Source organism: Carcharodon carcharias (genome assembly GCF_017639515.1).
Source record: "Carcharodon carcharias isolate sCarCar2 chromosome 35 unlocalized genomic scaffold, sCarCar2.pri SUPER_35_unloc_15, whole genome shotgun sequence".
Lineage (NCBI taxonomy): Eukaryota > Metazoa > Chordata > Chondrichthyes > Lamniformes > Lamnidae > Carcharodon > Carcharodon carcharias.
The window spans coordinates 90,587-105,982 of record NW_024470707.1 but is presented as its reverse complement, the minus strand read 5'-3'; the positions used below and the strand labels follow the sequence as shown (position 1 = coordinate 105,982).

The 15,396-nt window shown below is 66.5% G+C and overlaps 1 protein-coding gene across 1 annotated transcript in view; it reads left to right on the top strand.

The window, feature by feature from the left end:
• The window catches only part of LOC121274196 (plexin-B1-like), a 158,580-nt gene that overhangs the window by 61,183 nt on the left and 82,001 nt on the right, over positions 1-15,396 (top strand). The gene's annotated exons all lie outside the window — the stretch shown is intronic.

Here is a 15,396-nt window from a genome sequence, read left to right as displayed (position 1 = left end):
GGACTCTCCGTCCCGAGGGGAACGGTCAGTGTGTCCGGACTCTCCGTCCCGAGGTGAACGGTCAGCGTGTCCGGACTCTCCGTCCCGAGGGGAACGGTCAGCGTGTCCGGACTCTCCGTCCCGAGGTGAACGGTCAGCGTGTCCGGACTCTCCGTCCCGAGGTGAATGGTCAGCGTGTCCGGACTCTCCGTCCCGAGGGGAACGGTCAGCGTGTCCGGACTCTCCGTCCCGAGGTGAACGGTCAGCGTGTCCGGACTCTCCGTCCCGAGGTGAACGGTCAGCGTGTCCGGACTCTCCGTCCCGAGGTGAATGGTCAGCGTGTCCGGACTCTCCGTCCCGAGGGGAACGGTCAGCGTGTCCGGACTCTCCGTCCCGAGGGGAACGGTCAGCGTGTCCGGACTCTCCGTCCCGAGGGGAACGGTCAGTGTGTCCGGACTCTCCGTCCCGAGGGGAACGGTCAGTGTGTCCGGACTCTCCGTCCCGAGGTGAATGGTCAGCGTGTCCGGACTCTCCGTCCCGAGGTGAACGGTCAGCGTGTCCGGACTCTCCGTCCCGAGGGGAATGGTCAGCGTGTCCGGACTCTCCGTCCCGAGGGGAACGGTCAGCGTGTCCGGACTCTCCGTCCCGAGGTGAACGGTCAGCGTGTCCGGACTCTCCGTCCCGAGGTGAACGGTCAGCGTGTCCGGACTCTCCGTCCCGAGGTGAACGGTCAGCGTGTCCGGACTCTGCGTCCCGAGGGGAATGGTCAGTGTGTCCTGACTCTCCGTCCCGAGGGGAACGGTCAGTGTGTCCTGACTCTCCGTCCCGAGGTGAATGGTCAGCGTGTCCGGACTCTCCGTCCCGAGGTGAACGGTCAGTGTGTCCGGACTCTCCGTCCCGAGGTGAACGGTCAGCGTGTCCGGACTCTCCGTCCCGAGGTGAACGGTCAGCGTGTCCGGACTCTCCGTCCCGAGGGGAACGGTCAGTGTGTCCGGACTCTCCGTCCCGAGGTGAATGGTCAGTGTGTCCGGACTCTCCGTCCCGAGGTGAACGGTCAGCGTGTCCGGACTCTCCGTCCCGAGGTGAACGGTCAGCGTGTCCGGACTCTCCGTCCCGAGGTGAACGGTCAGCGTGTCCGGACTCTCCGTCCCGAGGTGAACGGTCAGCGTGTCCGGACTCTCCGTCCCGAGGTGAACGGTCAGTGTGTCCGGACTCTCCGTCCCGAGGGGAACGGTCAGCGTGTCCGGACTCTCCGTCCCGAGGTGAACGGTCAGCGTGTCCGGACTCTCCGTCCCGAGGTGAACGGTCAGCGTGTCCGGACTCTCCGTCCCGAGGTGAACGGTCAGCGTGTCCGGACTCTCCGTCCCGAGGTGAATGGTCAGTGTGTCCGGACTCTCCGTCCCGAGGTGAACGGTCAGCGTGTCCGGACTCTCCGTCCCGAGGTGAACGGTCAGCGTGTCCGGACTCTCCGTCCCGAGGGGAACGGTCAGCGTGTCCGGACTCTCCGTCCCGAGGGGAACGGTCAGCGTGTCCGGACTCTCCGTCCCGAGGGGAACGGTCAGCGTGTCCGGACTCTCCGTCCCGAGGTGAACGGTCAGCGTGTCCGGACTCTCCGTCCCGAGGTGAACGGTCAGCGTGTCCGGACTCTCCGTCCCGAGGTGAATGGTCAGCGTGTCCGGACTCTCCGTCCCGAGGTGAATGGTCAGCGTGTCCGGACTCTCCGTCCCGAGGTGAATGGTCAGCGTGTCCGGACTCTCCGTCCCGAGGTGAACGGTCAGTGTGTCCGGACTCTCCGTCCCGAGGTGAATGGTCAGTGTGTCCGGACTCTCCGTCCCGAGGTGAACGGTCAGCGTGTCCGGACTCTCCGTCCCGAGGTGAATGGTCAGTGTGTCCGGACTCTCCGTCCCGAGGGGAACGGTCAGCGTGTCCGGACTCTCCGTCCCGTGGTGAATGGTCAGCGTGTCCGGACTCTCCGTCCCGAGGGGAATGGTCAGCGTGTCCGGACTCTCCGTCCCGAGGTGAACGGTCAGCGTGTCCGGACTCTCCGTCCCGAGGTGAACGGTCAGCGTGTCCGGACTCTCCGTCCCGAGGGGAACGGTCAGTGTGTCCGGACTCTCCGTCCCGAGGTGAACGGTCAGCGTGTCCGGACTCTCCGTCCCGAGGTGAATGGTCAGCGTGTCCGGACTCTCCGTCCCGAGGTGAACGGTCAGCGTGTCCGGACTCTCCGTCCCGAGGTGAACGGTCAGCGTGTCCGGACTCTCCGTCCCGAGGGGAACGGTCAGTGTGTCCGGACTCTCCGTCCCGAGGTGAATGGTCAGCGTGTCCGGACTCTCCGTCCCGAGGTGAACGGTCAGTGTGTCCGGACTCTCCGTCCCGAGGTGAATGGTCAGTGTGTCCGGACTCTCCGTCCCGAGGTGAACGGTCAGTGTGTCCGGACTCTCCGTCCCGAGGTGAACGGTCAGCGTGTCCGGACTCTCCGTCCCGAGGTGAATGGTCAGCGTGTCCGGACTCTCCGTCCCGAGGTGAATGGTCAGCGTGTCCGGACTCTCCGTCCCGAGGGGAATGGTCAGTGTGTCCGGACTCTCCGTCCCGAGGTGAATGGTCAGTGTGTCCGGACTCTCCGTCCCGTGGTGAACGGTCAGCGTGTCCGGACTCTCCGTCCCGAGGTGAATGGTCAGTGTGTCCGGACTCTCCGTCCCGAGGGGAAAGGTCAGTGTGTCCGGACTCTCCGTCCCGAGGTGAATGGTCAGCGTGTCCGGACTCTCCGTCCCGAGGTGAACGGTCAGCGTGTCCGGACTCTCCGTCCCGAGGTGAACGGTCAGCGTGTCCGGACTCTCCGTCCCGAGGTGAATGGTCAGCGTGTCCGGACTCTCCGTCCCGAGGTGAACGGTCAGCGTGTCCGGACTCTCCGTCCCGAGGGGAACGGTCAGCGTGTCCGGACTCTCCGTCCCGAGGTGAATGGTCAGCGTGTCCGGACTCTCCGTCCCGAGGGGAACGGTCAGCGTGTCCGGACTCTCCGTCCCGAGGTGAACGGTCAGCGTGTCCGGACTCTCCGTCCCGAGGTGAATGGTCAGCGTGTCCGGACTCTCCGTCCCGAGGGGAACGGTCAGCGTGTCCGGACTCTCCTCCCGAGGGGAACGGTCAGTGTGTCCGGACTCTCCGTCCCGAGGTGAACGGTCAGCGTGTCCGGACTCTCCGTCCCGAGGTGAACGGTCAGCGTGTCCGGACTCTCCGTCCCGAGGGTAACGGTCAGTGTGTCCGGACTCTCCGTCCCGAGGGGAATGGTCAGCGTGTCCGGACTCTCCGTCCCGAGGTGAATGGTCAGTGTGTCCGGACTCTCCGTCCCGAGGTGAATGGTCAGCGTGTCCGGACTCTCCGTCCCGAGGGGAACGGTCAGCGTGTCCGGACTCTCCGTCCCGAGGGGAATGGTCAGTGTGTCCGGACTCTCCGTCCCGAGGTGAACGGTCAGCGTGTCCTGACTCTCCGTCCCGAGGTGAACGGTCAGCGTGTCCGGACTCTCGGTCCCGAGGTTAACGGTCAGCGTGTCCGGACTCTCCGTCCCGAGGTGAACGGTCAGTGTGTCCGGACTCTCCGTCCCGAGGTGAACGGTCAGCGTGTCCGGACTCTCCGTCCCGAGGTGAACGGTCAGCGTGTCCGGACTCTCCGTCCCGAGGTGAATGGTCAGTGTGTCCGGACTCTCCGTCCCGAGGTGAACGGTCAGCGTGTCCGGACTCTCCGTCCCGAGGGGAACGGTCAGTGTGTCCGGACTCTCCGTCCCGAGGGGAACGGTCAGCGTGTCCGGACTCTCCGTCCCGAGGTGAATGGTCAGCGTGTCCGGACTCTCCGTCCCGAGGTGAATGGTCAGTGTGTCCGGACTCTCCGTCCCGAGGGGAACGGTCAGCGTGTCCGGACTCTCCGTCCCGAGGTGAACGGTCAGCGTGTCCGGACTCTCCGTCCCGAGGTGAACGGTCAGCGTGTCCGGACTCTCCGTCCCGAGGGGAACGGTCAGCGTGTCCGGACTCTCCGTCCCGAGGGGAACGGTCAGCGTGTCCGGACTCTCCGTCCCGAGGTGAACGGTCAGCGTGTCCGGACTCTCCGTCCCGAGGTGAACGGTCAGCGTGTCCGGACTCTCCGTCCCGAGGTGAACGGTCAGCGTGTCCGGACTCTCCGTCCCGAGGGGAACGGTCAGCGTGTCCGGACTCTCCGTCCCGAGGTGAACGGTCAGCGTGTCCGGACTCTCCGTCCCGAGGTGAATGGTCAGCGTGTCCGGACTCTCCGTCCCGAGGTGAACGGTCAGTGTGTCCGGACTCTCCGTCCCGAGGGGAACGGTCAGCGTGTCCGGACTCTCCGTCCCGTAGAGAATGGTCAGTGTGTCCGGACTCTCCGTCCCGAGGTGAATGGTCAGCGTGTCCGGACTCTCCGTCCCGTAGAGAATGGTCAGTGTGTCCGGACTCTCCGTCCCGTAGAGAATGGTCAGCGTGTCCGGACTCTCCGTCCCGAGGGGAATGGTCAGTGTGTCCGGTCTCTCCGTCCCGAGGGGAACGGTCAGCGTGTCCGGACTCTCCGTCCCGAGGGGAACGGTCAGTGTGTCCGGACTCTCCGTCCCGAGGTGAAAGGTCAGTGTGTCCGGACTCTCCGTCCCGAGGTGAATGGTCAGCGTGTCCGGACTCTCCGTCCCGAGGTGAATGGTCAGCGTGTCCGGACTCTCCGTCCCGAGGTGAACGGTCAGTGTGTCCGGACTCTCCGTCCCGAGGTGAATGGTCAGCGTGTCCGGACTCTCCGTCCCGAGGTGAATGGTCAGCGTGTCCGGACTCTCCGTCCCGAGGGGAACGGTCAGTGTGTCCGGACTCTCCGTCCCGAGGTGAACGGTCAGCGTGTCCGGACTCTCCGTCCCGAGGGTAATGGTCAGCGTGTCCGGACTCTCCGTCCCGAGGGGAACGGTCAGCGTGTCCGGACTCTCCGTCCCGAGGTGAACGGTCAGCGTGTCCGGACTCTCCGTCCCGAGGGGAACGGTCAGTGTGTCCGGACTCTCCGTCCCGAGGGTAATGGTCAGCGTGTCCGGACTCTCCGTCCCGAGGGGAACGGTCAGTGTGTCCGGACTCTCCGTCCCGAGGTGAACGGTCAGCGTGTCCGGACTCTCCGTCCCGAGGGGAACGGTCAGCGTGTCCGGACTCTCCGTCCCGAGGTGAACGGTCAGCGTGTCCGGACTCTCCGTCCCGAGGTGAACGGTCAGTGTGTCCGGACTCTCCGTCCCGAGGTGAACGGTCAGCGTGTCCGGACTCTCCGTCCCGAGGTGAACGGTCAGCGTGTCCGGACTCTCCGTCCCGAGGGGAACGGTCAGCGTGTCCGGACTCTCCGTCCCGAGGTGAATGGTCAGCGTGTCCGGACTCTCCGTCCCGAGGTGAACGGTCAGCGTGTCCGGACTCTCCGTCCCGAGGTGAACGGTCAGTGTGTCCGGACTCTCCGTCCCGAGGTGAACGGTCAGCGTGTCCGGACTCTCCGTCCCGAGGTGAACGGTCAGCGTGTCCGGACTCTCCGTCCCGAGGGGAACGGTCAGTGTGTCCGGACTCTCCGTCCCGAGGTGAATGGTCAGTGTGTCCGGACTCTCCGTCCCGAGGTGAACGGTCAGCGTGTCCGGACTCTCCGTCCCGAGGTGAATGGTCAGTGTGTCCGGACTCTCCGTCCCGAGGGGAACGGTCAGCGTGTCCGGACTCTCCGTCCCGTGGTGAATGGTCAGCGTGTCCGGACTCTCCGTCCCGAGGGGAATGGTCAGCGTGTCCGGACTCTCCGTCCCGAGGTGAACGGTCAGCGTGTCCGGACTCTCCGTCCCGAGGTGAACGGTCAGCGTGTCCGGACTCTCCGTCCCGAGGGGAACGGTCAGTGTGTCCGGACTCTCCGTCCCGAGGTGAACGGTCAGCGTGTCCGGACTCTCCGTCCCGAGGTGAACGGTCCAGCGTGTCCGGACTCTCCGTCCCGAGGTGAACGGTCAGCGTGTCCGGACTCTCCGTCCCGAGGGGAACGGTCAGCGTGTCCGGACTCTCCGTCCCGAGGGGAACGGTCAGTGTGTCCGGGACTCTCCGTCCCGAGGTGAATGGTCAGCGTGTCCGGACTCTCCGTCCCGAGGTGAACGGTCAGTGTGTCCGGACTCTCCGTCCCGAGGTGAATGGTCAGTGTGTCCGGACTCTCCGTCCCGAGGTGAACGGTCAGTGTGTCCGGACTCTCCGTCCCGAGGTGAACGGTCAGCGTGTCCGGACTCTCCGTCCCGAGGTAAATGGTCAGCGTGTCCGGACTCTCCGTCCCGAGGTGAATGGTCAGCGTGTCCGGACTCTCCGTCCCGAGGGGAATGGTCAGTGTGTCCGGACTCTCCGTCCCGAGGTGAATGGTCAGCGTGTCCGGACTCTCCGTCCCGTGGTGAACGGTCAGCGTGTCCGGACTCTCCGTCCCGAGGTGAATGGTCAGTGTGTCCGGACTCTCCGTCCCGAGGGGAAAGGTCAGTGTGTCCGGACTCTCCGTCCCGAGGTGAATGGTCAGCGTGTCCGGACTCTCCGTCCCGAGGTGAACGGTCAGCGTGTCCGGACTCTCCGTCCCGAGGTGAACGGTCAGCGTGTCCGGACTCTCCGTCCCGAGGTGAATGGTCAGCGTGTCCGGACTCTCCGTCCCGAGGTGAACGGTCAGCGTGTCCGGACTCTCCGTCCCGAGGGGAACGGTCAGCGTGTCCGGACTCTCCGTCCCGAGGTGAATGGTCAGCGTGTCCGGACTCTCCGTCCCGAGGGGAACGGTCAGCGTGTCCGGACTCTCCGTCCCGAGGTGAACGGTCAGCGTGTCCGGACTCTCCGTCCCGAGGTGAATGGTCAGCGTGTCCGGACTCTCCGTCCCGAGGTGAACGGTCAGCGTGTCCGGACTCTCCGTCCCGAGGTGAACGGTCAGCGTGTCCGGACTCTCCGTCCCGAGGTGAACGGTCAGCGTGTCCGGACTCTCCGTCCCGAGGTGAATGGTCAGTGTGTCCGGACTCTCCGTCCCGAGGTGAACGGTCAGCGTGTCCGGACTCTCCGTCCCGAGGTGAACGGTCAGCGTGTCCGGACTCTCGTCCCGAGGTGAATGGTCAGCGTGTCCGGACTCTCCGTCCCGAGGTGAACGGTCAGCGTGTCCGGACTCTCGCTCCCGAGGGGAACGGTCTGCGTGTCCGGACTCTCCGTCCCGAGGTGAATGGTCAGCTGTGTACGGACTCTCCGTCCCGAGGGGAACGGTCAGCGAGTCCGGACTCTCCGTCCCGAGGTGAACGGTCAGCTGTGTACGGACTCTCCGTCCCCGAGGTGAATGGTCAGCGTGTCCGGACTCTCCGTCCCGAGGGGGAACGGTCAGCGTGTCGGACTCTCCGTCCCGAGGGGATCGGTCAGCGTGTCCGGACTCGTCCGTCCCGAGGGGAACGGTCAGTGTGTCGGACTCTCCGTCCCGAGGTGAACGGTCAGCGTGTCCGGACTCTCCGTCCCGAGGGTAATGGTCAGTGTGTCCGGACTCTCCGTCCCGAGGTGAATGGTCAGCGTGTCCGGACTCTCCGTCCCGAGGTGAATGGTCAGCGTGTCCGGACTCTCCGTCCCGAGGGGAATGGTCAGCGTGTCCGGACTCTCCGTCCCGAGGGGAACGGTCAAGCGTGTCCGGACTCTCCGTCCCGAGGTGAAATGGTCAGCGTGTCCGGGACTCTCCGTCCCTAGGTGAACGGTCAGCGTGTCCGGACTCTCCGTCCCGAGGTGAACGGTCAGCGTGTCCGGACTCTCGTCCCGAGGTGAACGGTCAGCGTGTCCGGACTCTCCGTCCCGAGGTGAACGGTCAGCGTGTCCGGACTCTCCGTCCCGAGGTGAATGGTCAGCGTGTCCGGACTCTCCGACCCGAGGGGAACGGTCAGTGTGTCCCGGACTCTCCCGTCCCGAGGGGAAGGTCAGCGTGTCCGGACTCTCCGTCCCGAGGTGAATCGTCAGTGTGTCCGGACTCTCCGTCCCGAGGTGAACGGTCAGCGTGTCCGGACTCTCCGTCCCGAGGTGAACGGTCAGCGTGTCCGGACTCTCCGTCCCGAGGTGAACGGTCAGCGTGTCGTACTCTCCGTCCCGAGGGGAAACGGTCAGCGTGTCCGGACTCTCCGTCCCGAGGGGAAGGTCCAGCGGTGTCCGACTCTCCGTCCCGAGGTGAATGGTCAGTGTGTCCGGACTCTCCGTCCCGAGGTGAAAGGTCAGAGTGTCCGGATCTCCGTCCGAGGTGAACGGTCAGCGTGTCCGGACTCTCCGTCCCGAGGTAACGGTCAGCGTGTCCGGACTCTCCGTCCCGAGGGGAACGGTCAGCGTGTCCGGACTCTCCGTCCCGAGGTGAACGGTCAGCGTGTCCGGACTCTCCGTCCCGAGGGGAACGGTCAGCGTGTCCGGACTCTCCGTCCCGAGGTGAACGGTCAGCGTGTCCGGACTCTCCGTCCCGAGGTGAACGGTCAGCGTGTCCGGACTCTCCGTCCCGAGGTGAACGGTCAGCGTGTCCGGACTCTCCGTCCCGAGGGGAACGGTCAGCGTGTCCGGACTCTCCGTCCCGAGGGGAACGGTCAGCGTGTCCGGACTCTCCGTCCCGAGGTGAATGGTCAGCGTGTCCGGACTCTCCGTCCCGAGGTGAACGGTCAGCGTGTCCGGACTCTCCGTCCCGTAGAGAATGGTCAGCGTGTCCGGACTCTCCGTCCCGAGGGGAACGGTCAGCGTGTCCGGACTCTCCGTCCCGAGGTGAACGGTCAGCGTGTCCGGACTCTCCGTCCCGAGGGGAACGGTCAGTGTGTCCGGACTCTCCGTCCCGAGGTGAACGGTCAGCGTGTCCGGACTCTCCGTCCCGAGGTGAACGGTCAGCGTGTCCGGACTCTCCGTCCCGAGGTGAACGGTCAGCGTGTCCGGACTCTCCGTCCCGAGGTGAACGGTCAGCGTGTCCGGACTCTCCGTCCCGAGGTGAACGGTCAGCGTGTCCGGACTCTCCGTCCCGAGGGGAACGGTCAGCGTGTCCGGACTCTCCGTCCCGAGGGGAACGGTCAGCGTGTCCGGACTCTCCGTCCCGAGGGGAACGGTCAGCGTGTCCGGACTCTCCGTCCCGAGGTGAACGGTCAGCGTGTCCGGACTCTCCGTCCCGAGGTGAACGGTCAGCGTGTCCGGACTCTCCGTCCCGAGGGAACGGTCAGCGTGTCCGGACTCTCCGTCCCGAGGTGAACGGTCAGCGTGTCCGGACTCTCCGTCCCGAGGTGAACGGTCAGCGTGTCCGGACTCTCCGTCCCGAGGGGAACGGTCAGCGTGTCCGGACTCTCCGTCCCGAGGGGAACGGTCAGCGTGTCCGGACTCTCCGTCCCGAGGTGAACGGTCAGCGTGTCCGGACTCTCCGTCCCGAGGTGAACGGTCAGCGTGTCCGGACTCTCCGTCCCGAGGTGAACGGTCAGCGTGTCCGGACTCTCCGTCCCGAGGTGAACGGTCAGCGTGTCCGGACTCTCCGTCCCGAGGGGAACGGTCAGCGTGTCCGGACTCTCCGTCCCGAGGGGAACGGTCAGCGTGTCCGGACTCTCCGTCCCGAGGTGAACGGTCAGCGTGTCCGGACTCTCCGTCCCGAGGTGAACGGTCAGCGTGTCCGGACTCTCCGTCCCGAGGTGAACGGTCAGCGTGTCCGGACTCTCCGTCCCGAGGGGAACGGTCAGCGTGTCCGGACTCTCCGTCCCGAGGTGAACGGTCAGCGTGTCCGGACTCTCCGTCCCGAGGGGAACGGTCAGCGTGTCCGGACTCTCCGTCCCGAGGGAACGGTCAGCGTGTCCGGACTCTCCGTCCCGAGGTGAACGGTCAGCGTGTCCGGACTCTCCGTCCCGAGGTGAACGGTCAGCGTGTCCGGACTCTCCGTCCCGAGGGAACGGTCAGCGTGTCCGGACTCTCCGTCCCGAGGGGAACGGTCAGCGTGTCCGGACTCTCCGTCCCGAGGTGAACGGTCAGCGTGTCCGGACTCTCCGTCCCGAGGGGAACGGTCAGCGTGTCCGGACTCTCCGTCCCGAGGTGAACGGTCAGCGTGTCCGGACTCTCCGTCCCGAGGGGAACGGTCAGCGTGTCCGGACTCTCCGTCCCGAGGTGAACGGTCAGCGTGTCCGGACTCTCCGTCCCGAGGTGAACGGTCAGCGTGTCCGGACTCTCCGTCCCGAGGGGAACGGTCAGCGTGTCCGGACTCTCCGTCCCGAGGTGAACGGTCAGCGTGTCCGGACTCTCCGTCCCGAGGTGAACGGTCAGCGTGTCCGGACTCTCCGTCCCGAGGTGAACGGTCAGCGTGTCCGGACTCTCCGTCCCGAGGTGAACGGTCAGCGTGTCCGGACTCTCCGTCCCGAGGTGAACGGTCAGCGTGTCCGGACTCTCCGTCCCGAGGTGAACGGTCAGCGTGTCCGGACTCTCCGTCCCGAGGGGAACGGTCAGCGTGTCCGGACTCTCCGTCCCGAGGGGAACGGTCAGCGTGTCCGGACTCTCCGTCCCGAGGTGAACGGTCAGCGTGTCCGGACTCTCCGTCCCGAGGTGAACGGTCAGCGTGTCCGGACTCTCCGTCCCGAGGTGAACGGTCAGCGTGTCCGGACTCTCCGTCCCGAGGGGAACGGTCAGCGTGTCCGGACTCTCCGTCCCGAGGTGAACGGTCAGCGTGTCCGGACTCTCCGTCCCGAGGTGAACGGTCAGCGTGTCCGGACTCTCCGTCCCGAGGGGAACGGTCAGCGTGTCCGGACTCTCCGTCCCGAGGGGAATGGTCAGCGTGTCCGGACTCTCCGTCCCGAGGTGAACGGTCAGCGTGTCCGGACTCTCCGTCCCGAGGGGAACGGTCAGCGTGTCCGGACTCTCCGTCCCGAGGGGAACGGTCAGCGTGTCCGGACTCTCCGTCCCGAGGTGAACGGTCAGCGTGTCCGGACTCTCCGTCCCGAGGTGAACGGTCAGCGTGTCCGGACTCTCCGTCCCGAGGCGAACGGTCAGCGTGTCCGGACTCTCCGTCCCGAGGTGAACGGTCAGCGTGTCCGGACTCTCCGTCCCGAGGGGAACGGTCAGCGTGTCCGGACTCTCCGTCCCGAGGTGAACGGTCAGCGTGTCCGGACTCTCCGTCCCGAGGTGAACGGTCAGCGTGTCCGGACTCTCCGTCCCGAGGTGAACGGTCAGCGTGTCCGGACTCTCCGTCCCGAGGTGAACGGTCAGCGTGTCCGGACTCTCCGTCCCGAGGTGAACGGTCAGCGTGTCCGGACTCTCCGTCCCGAGGTGAACGGTCAGCGTGTCCGGACTCTCCGTCCCGAGGTGAACGGTCAGCGTGTCCGGACTCTCCGTCCCGAGGTGAATGGTCAGCGTGTCCGGACTCTCCGTCCCGAGGTGAACGGTCAGCGTGTCCGGACTCTCCGTCCCGAGGTGAACGGTCAGCGTGTCCGGACTCTCCGTCCCGAGGTGAACGGTCAGCGTGTCCGGACTCTCCGTCCCGAGGGGAACGGTCAGCGTGTCCGGACTCTCCGTCCCGAGGTGAACGGTCAGCGTGTCCGGACTCTCCGTCCCGAGGTGAACGGTCAGCGTGTCCGGACTCTCCGTCCCGAGGTGAACGGTCAGCGTGTCCGGACTCTCCGTCCCGAGGTGAACGGTCAGCGTGTCCGGACTCTCCGTCCCGAGGTGAACGGTCAGCGTGTCCGGACTCTCCGTCCCGAGGGGAACGGTCAGCGTGTCCGGACTCTCCGTCCCGAGGGAACGGTCAGCGTGTCCGGACTCTCCGTCCCGAGGTGAACGGTCAGCGTGTCCGGACTCTCCGTCCCGAGGGGAACGGTCAGCGTGTCCGGACTCTCCGTCCCGAGGTGAACGGTCAGCGTGTCCGGACTCTCCGTCCCGAGGGGAACGGTCAGCGTGTCCGGACTCTCCGTCCCGAGGGGAACGGTCAGCGTGTCCGGACTCTCCGTCCCGAGGGGAACGGTCAGCGTGTCCGGACTCTCCGTCCCGAGGTGAACGGTCAGCGTGTCCGGACTCTCCGTCCCGAGGGGAACGGTCAGCGTGTCCGGACTCTCCGTCCCGAGGTGAACGGTCAGCGTGTCCGGACTCTCCGTCCCGAGGTGAACGGTCAGCGTGTCCGGACTCTCCGTCCCGAGGTGAACGGTCAGCGTGTCCGGACTCTCCGTCCCGAGGGGAACGGTCAGCGTGTCCGGACTCTCCGTCCCGAGGTGAACGGTCAGCGTGTCCGGACTCTCCGTCCCGAGGTGAACGGTCAGCGTGTCCGGACTCTCCGTCCCGAGGGAACGGTCAGCGTGTCCGGACTCTCCGTCCCGAGGTGAACGGTCAGCGTGTCCGGACTCTCCGTCCCGAGGTGAACGGTCAGCGTGTCCGGACTCTCCGTCCCGAGGTGAACGGTCAGCGTGTCCGGACTCTCCGTCCCGAGGTGAACGGTCAGCGTGTCCGGACTCTCCGTCCCGAGGGGAACGGTCAGCGTGTCCGGACTCTCCGTCCCGAGGTGAACGGTCAGCGTGTCCGGACTCTCCGTCCCGAGGGAACGGTCAGCGTGTCCGGACTCTCCGTCCCGAGGGGAACGGTCAGCGTGTCCGGACTCTCCGTCCCGAGGTGAACGGTCAGCGTGTCCGGACTCTCCGTCCCGAGGTGAACGGTCAGCGTGTCCGGACTCTCCGTCCCGAGGTGAACGGTCAGCGTGTCCGGACTCTCCGTCCCGAGGTGAACGGTCAGCGTGTCCGGACTCTCCGTCCCGAGGTGAACGGTCAGCGTGTCCGGACTCTCCGTCCCGAGGTGAACGGTCAGCGTGTCCGGACTCTCCGTCCCGAGGTGAACGGTCAGCGTGTCCGGACTCTCCGTCCCGAGGGGAACGGTCAGCGTGTCCGGACTCTCCGTCCCGAGGGGAACGGTCAGCGTGTCCGGACTCTCCGTCCCGAGGTGAACGGTCAGCGTGTCCGGACTCTCCGTCCCGAGGGGAACGGTCAGCGTGTCCGGACTCTCCGTCCCGAGGGAACGGTCAGCGTGTCCGGACTCTCCGTCCCGAGGTGAACGGTCAGCGTGTCCGGACTCTCCGTCCCGAGGTGAACGGTCAGCGTGTCCGGACTCTCCGTCCCGAGGGGAACGGTCAGCGTGTCCGGACTCTCCGTCCCGAGGTGAACGGTCAGCGTGTCCGGACTCTCCGTCCCGAGGTGAACGGTCAGCGTGTCCGGACTCTCCGTCCCGAGGTGAACGGTCAGCGTGTCCGGACTCTCCGTCCCGAGGTGAACGGTCAGCGTGTCCGGACTCTCCGTCCCGAGGTGAACGGTCAGCGTGTCCGGACTCTCCGTCCCGAGGGGAACGGTCAGCGTGTCCGGACTCTCCGTCCCGAGGTGAACGGTCAGCGTGTCCGGACTCTCCGTCCCGAGGTGAACGGTCAGCGTGTCCGGACTCTCCGTCCCGAGGGGAACGGTCAGCGTGTCCGGACTCTCCGTCCCGAGGTGAACGGTCAGCGTGTCCGGACTCTCCGTCCCGAGGGGAACGGTCAGCGTGTCCGGACTCTCCGTCCCGAGGTGAACGGTCAGCGTGTCCGGACTCTCCGTCCCGAGGGAACGGTCAGCGTGTCCGGACTCTCCGTCCCGAGGGGAACGGTCAGCGTGTCCGGACTCTCCGTCCCGAGGTGAACGGTCAGCGTGTCCGGACTCTCCGTCCCGAGGGGAACGGTCAGCGTGTCCGGACTCTCCGTCCCGAGGGGAACGGTCAGCGTGTCCGGACTCTCCGTCCCGAGGTGAACGGTCAGCGTGTCCGGACTCTCCGTCCCGAGGTGAACGGTCAGCGTGTCCGGACTCTCCGTCCCGAGGGGAACGGTCAGCGTGTCCGGACTCTCCGTCCCGAGGTGAACGGTCAGCGTGTCCGGACTCTCCGTCCCGAGGTGAACGGTCAGCGTGTCCGGACTCTCCGTCCCGAGGGGAACGGTCAGCGTGTCCGGACTCTCCGTCCCGAGGTGAACGGTCAGCGTGTCCGGACTCTCCGTCCCGAGGTGAACGGTCAGCGTGTCCGGACTCTCCGTCCCGAGGTGAACGGTCAGCGTGTCCGGACTCTCCGTCCCGAGGTGAACGGTCAGCGTGTCCGGACTCTCCGTCCCGAGGTGAACGGTCAGCGTGTCCGGACTCTCCGTCCCGAGGTGAACGGTCAGCGTGTCCGGACTCTCCGTCCCGAGGTGAACGGTCAGCGTGTCCGGACTCTCCGTCCCGAGGGGAACGGTCAGCGTGTCCGGACTCTCCGTCCCGAGGTGAACGGTCAGCGTGTCCGGACTCTCCGTCCCGAGGTGAACGGTCAGCGTGTCCGGACTCTCCGTCCCGAGGTGAACGGTCAGCGTGTCCGGACTCTCCGTCCCGAGGTGAACGGTCAGCGTGTCCGGACTCTCCGTCCCGAGGTGAACGGTCAGCGTGTCCGGACTCTCCGTCCCGAGGTGAACGGTCAGCGTGTCCGGACTCTCCGTCCCGAGGTGAACGGTCAGCGTGTCCGGACTCTCCGTCCCGAGGGGAACGGTCAGCGTGTCCGGACTCTCCGTCCCGAGGTGAACGGTCAGCGTGTCCGGACTCTCCGTCCCGAGGTGAACGGTCAGCGTGTCCGGACTCTCCGTCCCGAGGTGAACGGTCAGCGTGTCCGGACTCTCCGTCCCGAGGGGAACGGTCAGCGTGTCCGGACTCTCCGTCCCGAGGTGAACGGTCAGCGTGTCCGGACTCTCCGTCCCGAGGTGAACGGTCAGCGTGTCCGGACTCTCCGTCCCGAGGTGAACGGTCAGCGTGTCCGGACTCTCCGTCCCGAGGTGAACGGTCAGCGTGTCCGGACTCTCCGTCCCGAGGGGAACGGTCAGCGTGTCCGGACTCTCCGTCCCGAGGGGAACGGTCAGCGTGTCCGGACTCTCCGTCCCGAGGTGAACGGTCAGCGTGTCCGGACTCTCCGTCCCGAGGTGAATGGTCAGCGTGTCCGGACTCTCCGTCCCGAGGTGAACGGTCAGCGTGTCCGGACTCTCCGTCCCGAGGTGAACGGTCAGCGTGTCCGGACTCTCCGTCCCGAGGTGAACGGTCAGCGTGTCCGGACTCTCCGTCCCGAGGTGAACGGTCAGCGTGTCCGGACTCTCCGTCCCGAGGGGAACGGTCAGCGTGTCCGGACTCTCCGTCCCGAGGTGAACGGTCAGCGTGTCCGGACTCTCCGTCCCGAGGGGAACGGTCAGCGTGTCCGGACTCTCCGTCCCGAGGTGAACGGTCAGCGTGTCCGGACTCTCCGTCCCGAGGTGAACGGTCAGCGTGTCCGGACTCTCCGTCCCGAGGTGAACGGTCAGCGTGTCCGGACTCTCCGTCCCGAGGGGAACGGTCAGCGTGTCCGGACTCTCCGTCCCGAGGTGAACGGTCAGCGTGTCCGGACTCTCCGTCCCGAGGTGAACGGTCAG